The sequence below is a fragment of the Zalophus californianus genome, chromosome 7 (assembly GCF_009762305.2).
Source record: "Zalophus californianus isolate mZalCal1 chromosome 7, mZalCal1.pri.v2, whole genome shotgun sequence".
In the NCBI taxonomy this organism is placed as follows: domain Eukaryota; kingdom Metazoa; phylum Chordata; class Mammalia; order Carnivora; family Otariidae; genus Zalophus; species Zalophus californianus.
The window spans coordinates 40,746,251-40,760,820 of NC_045601.1; the positions used below are offsets into that span (position 1 = coordinate 40,746,251).

Consider the following 14,570-nt stretch of genomic DNA (forward strand, 5'->3'; position numbering starts at 1 on the left):
ATAGAGATGTATTGATTTTACCTATCAAGCATCCTTGGCAATAGAACCCCTCTTTTTCTTACAGACCCCTCGATTTTTCAATGCATGATATTTGGATGAACTGCCCCGGATCCAGGAGTATACTCTGACCTTATCATTCACAATCAGAATCAATAATTACTTAAGAGATGGCACATGACCCAAGGCAGGTCAATCAAATTAGCCTGAAGATTTTTGCTGGGAACACCTGGGTGGCTCAGTCGGTTAAGCATCTGCCTTTGGCTCAGGTCATGATCCCGGGTCCTGGGATAGAGCCCCGCATCTGGATCCCTGCTCAGTGGGGAGTCTGCTTCTCCCTCTCCCCCTGTACCCCCCTCACACTCTCTCTCTCAAATAAATAAATAAAATCCTTAAAAAAATGATTTTTGCTAAAAAGCACTGGAAAAAGAGCACTCCTGTTCTATTGGTATTGGCAAGTTGTGTAGAATATAAGCCTGGAACTACCAATGCTCATCTTTGCTAACAATTAGAAAGCTTTTTGGGGTGGGGGGAGGGGCACAGGGAGATGGAGAGAGAGAATATTAAGCAGACTCCATGCCCACTGCAAAGCCTGATACAGGGCTCAATCTCACAACCCTGTGAGATCATGACCTGAGCTGAAATCAAGAATCAGACGGTTAACTGAGCCACCCAGGTGCCCCACCATTTAGAAAGCTTTTGAGGTGGAAACCACCCAAGAAAGCAGCTTTGAAAGGTGCTGATAGAAAGGGAGACTTTTGATAACGTGTGAGCACCTAAATTTAGCCATGGCCAAAGCCCATATATACAACCTGCATTTCTCAGTTATTTGGATGAGCCCTTAAATTCCATTCTCTGCTTCAGTAAGTTCAAGGTGTATTTCTTAAGCAACTGAGCCACCCAGGCTCCCCCTGGAACTGCTCTTAATCATGAGGGCCGAGAGTTGGGAAGAAGAGCTCCTCTCTGTCACTTTATCTGACCACAAAGACCTCCAGAGAATAAGGGTTGCTGTTTCACACTTGTGCCTTCCAAATCTGATGCATGTTCTCTTTTGGTTAACTTTAACTTATAATCTCACAGGGGATACGATTCTGGGAAATGTGGTTCTTAGCTTAACCAAGTTGACGCAGCACAATCCAAAACCATTCTCTCCTAGTCAATTTGTCATCAATGCATACCTTTTTAAACCATATTCCATCTAAAGCAAAAGAAAAACCATGCCTAACATCATGCAACTATCTCTTGCTTAACTGAAAACACACTATTCTTCCCCCACAAAGAAGAATATGCAAAATACCATCTTAGAGTGATTTTTTTCTCCACATTCACTTTTTGATATCCTATAACTAAATACTGAGCCATCAGTTTAACCACTATCTTACTTATATAGTAGGGAAATAGAAAAAGGAAGGAAGAAAGAAAAATGATCAGTTAGTATAGGTAAAAATAAGCTCATGTCAAAATAAAAAAGAAATACTTATAACTACAACACTCCTTATTTCACAACTGGTCATATTATAGCTGATATTTATGACCTTCTTCACCAGCCATTCCATAATCCCTTTGCTCTCAGCAAGCTTCTCAGTTGGTGGTAGTTTCTTCATAGAGAGATCATCAAAATTTTCATTTTGAAATAGTCTATACCTTTATCAGTCCTGCCTCTATTGATTAGTTATAATTCCCCCCCCATTCCAAATATAATCCTAGTTCTCCATTGTATAGGAGTAACCCAATTTCCCCTTCATAGTCGGGAACAATCACTCCAATAATATAATAACTCCCCTTCTTACCAATTGGTAAGGTGGCATGAGGAGCCCACAGGGGCCAGTTAGTCTCAACAATCAGTTTAGTGAAATCCTTGCTATGTCCCCTAGGGGAAGTATCTGTCCCTTGGGAACTAAGACCTCCAAACCAGCAGTCAAAATTTCCAGAAATAAGAGGGAAAATGTTGATAGACAGACACTCCCATTTCTGCCCCCTTGAATCTTGGCTGTGGGGAAAACACTACCATCTTTTGGTCTCAGATCCAGATAATATTACTAACCCTGGAAGACATCACTTCAGCCCCCAAAGGTGTTACTGTCCAGCGGGCACCACAGCTGAGTTTTCACACAGCTCTATCAGGCCAGCTGCTTCAGGGAGATAGGGAGCATGCTAAGTTCAGTGAATTCCAAGAACACAAGCCCATTGCCACACTTCATTTGTTGTGAAATAAGTTTATGAGTCAAGGGTAATTTGGTGTGGAAATCTATGATGTTAAATAAGGCATTCCAGGGCGCCTGGTTGGCTCAGTTGGTTAAGCAACTGCTTTCGGTTCAGGTCATGATCCTGGAGTCTCAGGATCGAGTCCTGTATCGGGCTCCCTGCTCAGCGGGGAGTCTGCTTCTCCCTCTGACCCTTCCCCCTCTCATGTGCTCTCTCTCTCTCATTCTCTCTCTCTCAAATAAATAAATAAATAAAATTTTAAAAAAATCCTCAACTTCCTTTAAAAAAAAAATAAGGCATTCCATAAGTCCAAGGGTGATGGTTTTGGCAGAATTTACAGATAGGGAAGGAAAATCCATATCCAGAGAAGTATCTATTCCAGTGAAAATAAAGCAACATGATGGAAGAGTTCAATGTAATCATCCTGCCAGCACGTGGCTGGCAAGACTACCAGGGGAATAATGCCATATTAGATTTTGTCTATTGGCAGGTTGGACATTCAGCACTGGCTGTGGCCAGATCAGCCTGGTGTTGCTGAGTCCATACAAAACCTCCATCCTTGTTTCCATGGCCACTTTCTGTGTTTATTTGGCAAAGACTGCAGTAGCTGGGGATAGACTCTCACTGACAGCCACAGAATAGCAACTTTTCAAGTGATTATTAGAATCCTCCCTTGCTGATGTCACTCTTTGTTTAACCTTAGCATAGATCATAAATATCTTCATATGTGAGACATAGTCAGAGATCTATCTATATATCTCTTCCTTAGATTATCTTGTAACCAATTTTCTGATTGTGTTCCTTCCAAGTCCCTGACTATTATTCCAAACATTAAGCACTGTATATGGATCAGGGTAGATCCATGTCTCTGGCCATCTCTTCTTCTAGGAAGAAGTGAACAACCATATGCACTGCTCTGAGTGTTGCCCGTTGGAAAGATTTCCCTTACCACTGCCCCTTAGGGCTATCACTCAGTGGAGCTATAGTACAGCAGCTTTCCTCTTTAGAGTCCTGCCAGCATATTGTGCAGACCACATGTAAACCAAACCACAAATTTTGTTCTTCCTTAGTAGGTTGGTCATAGGGGCTCCCTATCAGGCCATAGGTACAGGTTGAGATAGAGGAAGCAACGTAGGCAGAAATAGGGGTCATGAGCATCTGTGACACTTGCTCTGCACTAACTTTTGTCTTCAAGACATGCTTGATCCTGATCTTGTATATACTAGTTTAATTTGATGAAGTGCTGTGCAATATACATGCTTAATATTTTAGCTTAGTGCCAAATACCTGGTTCATGGTAGACAGCTCAGATGATTTGGTGACTTAAAGGCCCAGGATCCAGCTTTTAGTTTGGTCCTACTACTTATGACTTGCCCAGTAACAAGTCAGAAGATGCTTTTCAAAAAGGGAGAGTTCTCTGCAGAGGATGCAAAGCTTTGTTCCAAAACTATTAAAGCTCTGTGCTATTACTCACTTGTAGGGACTGCCAAAGGTTCCATTCAGCATCCCAGTCCACCTCTGACCCTTCAAGAGCCATCAGATCTGTGCAGTATGGCAGCCCGGACCTGATACAAAGACTTGTCTTTCTCTGGTTCTACTCAAAACTGGCAGCCTTTGGAAATATTTAGTAAATAAGTTGGAATAGCATACACATTGTCTCCAAAAATCCAAAGAGGCCTACAAGGGGTTTGTCTCTTTCTTAGTGTTAAATGAGGCAGGTACAGTAGCTTGCCCTCATCCTCAAAGGGCTGTATCAACATGCCCCAGACCGCCAGACCTCCAGATATTTCACAAAGGGGACAAGCCCCTGAACTTTCATGTGGTATTTCTATATTATACAAGGGCTTACATTTCCAAGGTTGTGAGTTTTTCTCTTGTATGTTATGATAAGATTAGCCTTCTGAAAAGTATCATTACTAATAAGGAAGAGCTAAGTGATAGGGAAGAGGATCTTCAAACCAACCATAAGTAATGTTCTGAAAGAAAGCAGAACACTAAGATAAGAGGGGCCCCTGGGTGGCTCAGTCGTTAAGCATCTGCCTTCGGCTCAGGTCATGATCCTGGGGTCCTAGGATCGAGTCCCAGATCGGGCTCCCTGCTCATCAGGAAGCCTGCGTCTCCCTCTCCCACTCCCCCTGCTTGTGTTCCCTCTCTCACTGTCTCTCTCTGTCAAATAAATAAATAAAATCTTTAAAAAAAAAAAAAAGGAACACTAAGATAAGAAATGAAACCAAAGACTAAATCCTAATAGCAATTTGGAAAAAAAAAAAAAAGAGGGCCTACAGGGTAGGAAATCACAAAATTAGAATATGAAATTACTCCTCTCCTACCATCAAAAAGCGAATGTCACATTCAAGAGGAATTCTGCAGGTCCTTATCTTCTTCTTTATATTTTGTCCTTGCTTTAAGCATTTGGTATGTCTTTTACTTTCAACCTAATGCTGAGTTCTATCAATTATCCTTACCATAATCTATCAGTTTCCCAATGCCTCCTTGCTGCCTATAAGATAAAATGCTAAAAAACTCATAGCCAAAGTCTCCTTCAAATATGACCCCATCTATCCTTCCAGCCTCAGCTGCCCACACAATCTATTCTCAAACCATGCTGAATTCTTCACCTTTCCTAGAATACACGGTATGTTTTCACAACTACCAGTCCTTGTGTGTACTGGTCCCTCTCCTACAAATGACCTCCCTCTTCTTCTCCTGGATTGCTCAATTCAACCTCAAGATTCAACTCAAATATCATTTCTTCTCTGATTTCCCTTACTTCCCTGATTCCCCCTCAAAAAAGTGAATCAGTCTCTTCTCTGGGTTCCCCACAGCATTTGGATCATAATTGTTAGAGTGTTCACCACAAGAGATTGTTGTTTTTCTATCTATATATGCCTATTTCAGTGAATAGAACAAAGAAGGAGCATAATAAACATTTGCTCAACAAATGAATGGATGGATTTATTACCTTCTGGTTTGCCAAGATCCTCCACTGTAGAGCCCCATCTATTCACCTGCAATTTGCTGTTGATTTTGTTTTAAATCTTTAAAAGGAAAGTTATTTTTCCAAAAGAGCTCTGTAAGCAATTATCTAAAGCCATTAACAGAATGTCCCTTTGAAATAATTTGTTTAGAGGTCATTTAGAAGTCTGCTATTCAATGTCTAATTTGTTGATATTTTTGGTGGTCAACCTTTGCATGAATCTCTATATAAGAAAGAGAATTGACTAGGTAATTAAAAAGTTGATCTTTTTATAGTTTACTCTAAGTTACATACTTATCTCAGCCAGAATAGTGGACAGAGACCTTTATCAAAGTCCTTGTTTTCCAATGTACTGTGACATTTGACAGATAATCCCTCTACTGCTCAGTTATCTTTCCACTGCAAAATGAAGATAATTCTTGCCCATCTTATAGATTTCTTGAAAATAACAGTTTATTAAGTGAGTACAAACACTAGTCAAATGCAAGCATTATGAGTATTTTTTGTGCCTAATAAAACATATTGATACATTTAGTGAGTACCAATGATTTGTATACTCTATGGTTTATTTAATATTATATCTCTACCAACCTGCACAATGTCAGAGCAAAATAGAAATCCAATTAACATATATTTAAATATCTGCATTTCAAAGAAAATCATTGAGACAGTACCTGGAAAATTCAGAAGTCTTTGCTTCGTAGTTGGAGTTAATAATTTTTTTGCCACTATTGTCGCTAAAATATTACTTTCACCAGAAAGAAACAAGTAATTTGTAGTCACACTAGTCTAGTGTAGTAGTCCTTGTGTCTAGTTCAAATTCCAGCCCAGGTAAATCCCAACACAGTGGTATAGAGTTTTAAATTGGTAAATTTAAGGAATCTATGAAATGCTAACTTCTGAATTTTTTTTTTGAGAACTACAGATTCTCAGTCATTCTTGCTGACCTATAAATGCAAATGTCCACCAGAATACCGAAATACACTGATAATTTGTTTTACCTAAATTAGAAGTGTTACTTTGCTCCAACTAAGTTAGAAGCACCTGTGTCACTTTGCACCAGTCCTGTGAGTTGTGAAGAGCACCAAGCTCAAGCTGGTCTGCCAGCTACTTTGAAAACAGTGGGGGCGCCTGGGGGGCTCAGTCGGTTAAGCATCCGACTCCTTATTTTGGCTCAGGTCATGGTCTCAAGGTCGTGAGATTGAGCTCCGCATTGGGGCTCCTCACTGGGCATGGAACCTGCTTAGGATTCTCTCTCTCCTACTCCCTTTGCCCCTCCCCCACCCCCTTTCTAAAAAAACCCAACCAACCAAAAAAATGAAATAGCAGGTTAGTACAGCTGTAATTGTGGCAACAGCAGTGGAAGTAGGGCTACACATCAAGGAAGAATCATCCTACCAGGTACTTACTATTTTTCCCTCTCCTGAAATTTCACCTTGATTTTGCTTTACATTCGTAGTTCAGTTCTCTATGGAAGAAATTGTAAATTAGATTCCTTACAAATTCAACACATTGATTCATTCTGCATAGATTTATTAAGTTTTTACTATGTGACAAAATGGCAATGTGCTAGGTCTGGTAACGGAAAGAAAGATAAAGAGTTCACTGTAAACTCAGGGGTTCATACCTGTGAACAGCTTATGCCCTAAGGGAACAAGAGGCAAAAAACAAAACAAAACAAGCAAACAAACAAAAAACAAATCTCAAGAGAGAGAAAAGATCAGGAAAGTCTTTCAGAAAAGGTGGCATTGAACAATCTTGTGAGATGACTATGCTGCTGAGTTAAGGTATGTCTAAAGTAAGGGAACTGCACACACTTAAGGCCCAGGAATATTAACCTGCTTTGTGAATTGTGAAACCTCTTAGAAAGAAAAAAAAAAAGAAGTGTTTAGAGATGGGGAGCAAAGTACAGGGCATTCAAAGATAGCCAGGGTATATATGCATAGATGGTCAAGGCAGATACCATGCCATTCCCCTGTAGGCGATAGACAGTCTCTTAGGCTTGAAGAGCAGGCTCACAGTCACTGTAGCAGTCAGGACTGAATCAGAGTAATTTGAACAGGGATGGGTAATATAAAGAATTACTAACTATAACAGCAGGTTACGAACTATAATACCCAGGGATTACCTAGTAAGAAGTAAAAAGAACTGTAGAGAATATAGGAATAGCAGCTATAAGAAGCAGTTACTACCTCTTAGGATGAGATAGAGCCCAAGGACAAGCCTACCTCTGTTCCCAAAGGCTCCGATCCAGACCTTGTTGGAGAGGGCACGGAAGTGGCTCACTGAATGCAGAGAGGACGCTGTGATGCTGCACTGGTGGAACTTGCTGGAAATATACCCACCAGAGTGCCAGTGAAAACTACTCACAGAGAGATGACTCACTGGAGGCCTCTTGTTATAAAACTGCCTTAGGGTGGAGATGCTGAGGAAGCTGCCGGCTGCTGGGTTCTGCTGCCCAGCGTGAACTGCAAAGCTGGGTACTGGAGAGGCTGTCTGGTCTGGAAAAGTCTGGGGCTGCAGAAGCCCCCCAAGCTTGAGGAGCCAGACAAAAGGAACACACTGGAACTAGGAAGGAAAGCCCCTTACTCCTTAAATGTCTTTCCAGCACCCTCTAGTGACAAAGCTGAACGTTGTGCTACCTGCAAAGAAAATATTTCATTGGCCCATCTCAATTTTCCCAGAGCAGGTGAAAAGGGTGAATTTGGAGTGAGGGAAAGCAGTGGAGACAGCACAGAACCAATATGTTTTTGTATCAAGAATGCACAAAAGGCTTAGCAATGGGTCCACCTCTAGAACTGGCAGGGAAGACAGAGGCTAAAAATGGAGGATGGGTGGAATACTGTTTAAGTAGTTAGATCCACTGATTCCTTCCCTCACGCCCTGCAGCAGGCTGAATGTCTTCCTTCAACCCAGAAGGAAGACCAGAGTTTTAGTCTGAAGACAAACAGAAGGTCTCTGGGCTGGGACATGCCAGACACAGTGTGAAAACTAAGTGAAAAAGTGAATACAGAATGCTGAATGCTGAATGCTGAATGTTGAGACCACTGTGTTTTCCCTCCTGGCTTCCAGAAGCTGGCTCAATGTTGACAACTTTTAGTTCCACACCCTTAAAATGAGAAGATAAGACCAATAGGACATCTGAGGAAGTCTCTTTCATGAAGGATAGAGACAAAAACAGTAATTGGAACAAAGACCTTAAAAGGAGAAGAAAGCAAAAGAGGGGGGCGGGGAGAAAGCTCAAATATTCTCAAAGAAATCAGAAAACTGCAAGACTTAAAGAACATTTGGTGGGACGGCTGGGTGGCTCAGTCAGATAAGCGTCTGCCTTGGGCTCAGGTCATGATCCCAGGGTCCTGGGATCGAGTCCCGCATCGGGCTCCCTGCTCCGCGGACAACCTGCTTCCCCCTCTGCCTGCCGCTCCCCCTGCTTGTGCTCTCTCTCTCTCTCTCTCTCTGACAAATAAATAAATGAAATCTTAAAAAAAAAAGAACATTTGGGAAACAAAGGACAAGATAAAAAGTAGGAGATGAAAAACCCAAGAGTAGTGATGAAAGATTATGTCAAGGAAGTGATCCAGAAATTGGAGGACAAAGATAAAGAGATGGGAAATGACAGAAATGAGAAAATCAGAAGATGGTTTGGGAGGCAAAATATTTGCATCATGGATGTTTCGAAAAGGGAAATCCGGGAAATCAGTTTTTGTCTCCGTCCTTCATGAAAGAGACTTCCTCAGATGTCCTATTGGTCTTATCTTCTCATTTTAAGGGTGTGGGACTAAAAGTAGCCAGGAAATCACCAATATTATTTTAAATAATGATAATAATAATTTAAGAAACTTTCTCTGTTCTGAAAGACATGAGTTCCCAGATTAAAAGGGCCCACTAAGTGATAGGGGGAAAAAAAAGATGAAAAATAGATCCAACTAAGGCCCATAAGTGCAATTTCAGGATAATGAGATACGTTTCAAGAGAGAAAAAAAGAACTGTACTATGTCATGCAAAAATAAGGAATAATACTGTTCTCTAAAAGGAGTGGAGCAGCCCTTTCAAAATTAAGAAGAAATAATCATTTCAGTATAGAAATTGATGCCCAACCTTCTAGCGTTATGTTAAAATAAAGATATTTTCATGTATGCAAATTCTTAAAATTGTATTTCCCATGCCATGCAGCCTTTCTCAAGAAATAACTGGAAGATGTGCTCCAATAAAACAAGGAGTAAAAAAGAAAGACGAAAAAAGATATCAACAAAACAGGACACTAGGGGCACCTGGGTAGCTCAATTGGTTAAGCCCCTGCCTTCAGCTCAGGTCATGATCCCAGGTTCCTGGGATCGAGCCCCACACTGGGCTCCCTGCTCACAGGGAACCTGCTTCTCCCTCTCTTCCCTGCTCATGCTCTCTCTCTCATGCTATCTCTCTCTCAAAGAAAACAGGACAGATATCAGAAGAAAATCAAGGGAATTCTCAGCATGGCAAGGAAGAGAAATTCCTGGACAAGTGCTTTGCAGTATCCCTAAAAAGAATGGAGGTCTTCAGATGGGTGACTCCATAAAAAAATAATTGGAACTGATGGATTACCTACGAATGATCTTGGGGAAATGGCACTAAAAGGTTATTGTGAAAAGTTAACAAAAGTTTAAATGAAATCAATCTAATAAAAAATCAAGGCTATTATTTTCAAGAAAGATAAAAGCATAAAAGGAGATATAACTTCAGTAAATTACTAAAATGATCAACTATAAATATTGACACAGTCATAATAATGTCAGCAATTAATTAAATCTAAACAAAACTTTTAACGTAACTTTATTGTAAGAAGTGGGGAGGGAAAGCAAGGAGATGAAAGTGTTGGGGAGGATTAATTGTTTTCTTCCCTTCAGCCTCCTTCTAGCTGGACTAAGAATCAAATTGACATGAGACAGATTAACAGGAGAAAATCAAATTCAGTTTTGTATGAACGGGAAATCCACACAGACATGACATTCCAAAGACAGTCGAGCAAAATGAGATACATATGTTATCCTGAACTAAGGAGAATGGGGTAGGGGTTTGGGACTTCAAAGGGAAAGAATGCAGTTCATAGGGCAATAAGAAGAAGAAGAATAGAGGTTTGATAATTAGATTTTTGTCCCACCATACAGATGGGTCACTCAGATAAAATTTATCTCTGGTAATAACTCCTATTCTGGAAAAGACTCTCAATTTAGATTCTTCTATATAGTTAGGGGAGGAACAGAAGTTTCTCTTGAGCCCTCAGGCTTCTTGATTGCCTTCAACTCAAAATAGTCCACAAAATAGCCCACGCCAAAATACACCACTTTGGTCAACTCAAAATACACCAAAGTGGTGTATTTTGGCGTGGGCCTTGGCCCCTACAGAAGTTTCCGGGAGATAAATCCTCACCATATTAGAAATTCAATAGATAACATCTAAAATTGAATAATCAAAATATAAGAGTATAGGCATATTATTTAGAAATATTGATATGTATGAATCTGAGAAGAATTTGACAGAAAATTATAATATTTTGTTACATATATTTGACTTATAAACTGTGTAAATATTACTTTTTCAAAAATGACATTAGCCTAAAAAGGAAAAAAGAATATATTAGTTAAAAATGTTTTCATATTCACACTCATGGAACAAATTTGTGCTGAAAATTTATTGTGTGCCCAGCTCAATGTTCTGCACTGGGGATTAAACTGAAATAAGACAGAGTCCCTGAGCTCAAGGAGCTGACAAGTTTAGACAGGCTTAGAGGGGTGGCGAGAGAAACATGAAACAAAGAAATTAGAGGACGTTGCCGTCAGTGCTAATTGTAGGGTATGAACTGTAGCATGGAGAATTTAATTATCTAGAGAAATATGAAAAAAAATTCTTGAAAATAAATATTTTCCACTTAAAACAGATTACTGTATCATCTCATTAATAATAATCATAGCTGCTTTTTTTTTCTTTTTTACAGCCTCATATGTATGAGATACTCACACCAGGTTTCTTACCTACACCTTTTGACTTAATCCTAATTCTAATAGGGCAAATCTTATTAGCCTCATTTTACAGATGAGCTGAATCATAGTAGCTTTAAGAATAGAAGAGATTCACATCTGTGTTGATGGCTGACACATGATTCAGACTCAAAGGGAGGGAATGAACTAAATTATCTTCTTGGCCTACTTCAAGTACTGTGATTTTACAGTGTATTTCTTTCTGTGGGTTGTAGTTGAGAAAGTGGAAAGTCACTGCCGTAAGGTTATCAGAAGCTCACAATAGTATTGAAATAGACCTGTGTGCTAGAACATGGAGAGGTCTCTGTCATACAAAACATTCCTTTAAAATTCAACGTTAACTATGTAACTATATATATATATATATATATATATACACATATAATATATAGTTACCTAAGAAAGTATTTTGTCTTTCACTTTAAGTAAATTTCTTAAAATTTCCATGTGAATGAATTCAAAGTACAATCAAAATATGCCTAAGTGTTCTCTTCTTTTGTAACTCCCAAAATGCTAATATTGTCAATTGTACTCTAATATATTCTGAATAATATAATTTAAACCCTAGCTACTTCATTTTTCTGACGATTTAGTCATTGTTCACCTGCCATATTTGTCTCTCTTTATAACCAAAAATAAAAGATGAAAACGGAATAATAAATAAAATGCTTCATTCTATTTTGTATTCATTCTGCCATCCTATTATTGAAACTCTTTGAATAATATCTAGAGATGACCCATATAACTATCACAATACTGTATTCTAAATTGAAACTAAATAATAATATTTGATGTATTTTCCTCCTATTATTCTCTATGTATGCTTTCTATCTTGATGTCAGATGACCATTCTAAAAAGAGTAGGATGAAATTTCATATTTGCTAAGAGATTTCTTTGTTTATGTTTCAGAAATGCTTGGAAACTTAAGAGTTCAGCTGTTGAAAGTCTATATACCCTTGAGAAATTATAGAAGCTTTTAAAATCCTTCTCATAAAAGTCTCATAAGAGGTTATTTTCACATTTAAAATGCACTGTGGATTTCTTTTTTGACCAGAAAATGAGTTGAGAGTTGTCTGTAAGCTACTGTAATTCCCAGGTGTGTTTTCAGTTAATTAGAGTCATGTCCAAACAGGTCTGTTGAAATTAAATTACCTTTGTTCTTCCTTTACAACACATTTCCAAGTCTGGGAGGAAAGAGATTCAATAAACTAGCAACCAGGTTCCTATTCTCTGAAATATGAATGGTAAATAAAATGTTCTAAAGTTACACAGAGATTTCTTTTATGGATTTAGCTTCATTATTCACTGTTCTAAAGCTGACTTGTATGAATTAAATGGTAAATAAAAAAATGACACCAGGCAGCAGTCATAATCCCTTCTGTCCCTTCCTCTGTGTGGCACTTATTCTGAGCCCTTGTTAACACATGCTGTGTTCTACCTCACATTGTGTTGTGTGTGTCTCATCCCCCTACTACAATATAGCATGTTAAGAAAGCCACCTTTTCTTATTTAACTTCTTATTCCCACTGTACCTAGCTCTGATTTTGTACATATTTAGCATTCAATACATTATTTTTATTAGTGCTTTTAAAAAAATATGATTAAGGAGTATTTGAAGAATACGGTAAAGCAAAAAAAAAAAAAGAAAGAAAGAAAAGGAAAAAAAAGAAATCAAATGAACACAATTTCTTCCTCTAAATATACAGAGATAATGTTTTAAAATATCCCTCCCCTTACTTTTTTCCTGTTTGTGGCCATTTTTATATGGTTATAAGCATGATAGTCACTTAATTTGTACATAAAGTTAGACAGTGAAGATGAACAGTCTCCATGTTAATTTACAATCATAAAATAGTTCAATAGCTACGTAATATTTCACCTAGAGGGTATTAAAACATAAAATTATTCCACATTCTTCTATTGTGAGACATAAAGTTTGTTGCAAACTAAGCTGAGTCTCTAAACCCCCAGTGTTTCTGAAATGCATCCTTTTGAGAATAGAAGTGGGGCAAGTGATCTGGTGATGAGATCACATCTTAAAGTGTAGGTTTTAGGATGAATTGTATCCAACTAAGGGATCCTTGTATTAGCCACAGCTCTGATGTATGACATACTGTGGTCATCAGACATTATTGGCAATATTGTCCCCCTACTTTTCTACCTTGGCCACTCAAAAAACTGACTTTCTCAAGAAAGAAAACTGTTTGTAGCTTCCAGCAGCTGAGGACCTTGTTTCTGGTGGACATTAAGTTACCCCATATTTATACTGCTAATTGGAATGCTTCCATTAGGGGTGCCTAGTGGCTCAGTCGGTTAAGCATTTGCCTTTGGCTCTGGTCATGATCCCAGGGTCCTGGGATCCAGCTTTGCATCAGGCTCCCTGCTCAGCGAGGAGTCTGTTTCTCCCTCTCCCCCTGCCCCTCTCTGCCACTCATGTTCTGTCTCTCTCTCTTTCTCAAATAAATAAATAAAATCTTTTAAAAAGAAAAAAAAAGAACGCTTCCATTAAAGAGAAATGAGCCTTTAATCTGAGAAGACTCCTGTTCCTGGGACTTCACCACACATTAACAAGACCTCTTGACTCTATTCACAGACCCCCAGGGCAATCTCTCTGGGTTCTACCTCTAACCCACACACTTAATCCCAATAACTACTCTGTTGTCCCAGATACCAGTCTCTGCTCTATACTTATATTCACCTCTCTGTTTAGTCCTTTTAAAGCTGGTGGTCCATTCAGATAATTTTTTTTTCTTTTTTTTTTTTTTAGGAAAGAGTGGGAAACCTCCATTAAGTTCTACTATGGACCCTCCCTTTTCTGGCATACTCCGTTCTTACAGCCAGGCCCAGATCTCAAAAGCCCCTTCCAGATCAGAGCCCTGCACTGTTTCCCTTGAACAAGAAGCCGGGGAGCTTCTTGTTCAAGGGAAAAATCAGTATTGGTTTTTTGAAAGATTATTTTCACATTTCAAATGTTTGTAAGTTTTACTTAATATACTATGTTCAGACCTGAATATTGGGCCTGAATATTTTTAAGGTTTATAAAAATTTATTGATATATTTTCTTTAGAGCCAAGATTAGTTAAGAACTTTTCTCAAAGTGACACCACTAATGAGGTATAGAGCAAGGGCTTAAATCTGTATGTGTTTTAATTCCCAAGTCTATATGCTTAACCTCTCACCAGTTTGCCTCTCCTATGACCACACAGTCCAACTATCCTGGAAAGAAAAACAGGTAGCAGAACTAATAAGAAGAAATGAGGAAGAAGGCATCATCTTGCATGGTTAGTGGACTTCTTAACCACACAAACTATGGTTGGCATACAGGTCATTACTGGATAAATGAATAAGAATAAGCAGTATAAAACCACAGGGTCAA

General features: G+C 38.9%; 1 protein-coding gene across 1 annotated transcript in view; it reads right to left on the reverse strand.

Moving 5' to 3' along the window:
* PKIB (cAMP-dependent protein kinase inhibitor beta) overlaps positions 1-7,456 on the reverse strand; it is a 142,761-nt gene extending 135,305 nt beyond the window's left edge. The window contains exons 1-2 of the mRNA XM_027602619.1: positions 7,408-7,456; positions 6,589-6,647 (exon numbers count right to left, since the gene is read on the reverse strand). The gene's annotated coding sequence lies outside the window, so the exon portion shown is untranslated. The remainder of the gene's footprint in view (positions 1-6,588; positions 6,648-7,407) is intronic.
* Positions 7,457-14,570: the final 7,114 nt, after the last annotated feature.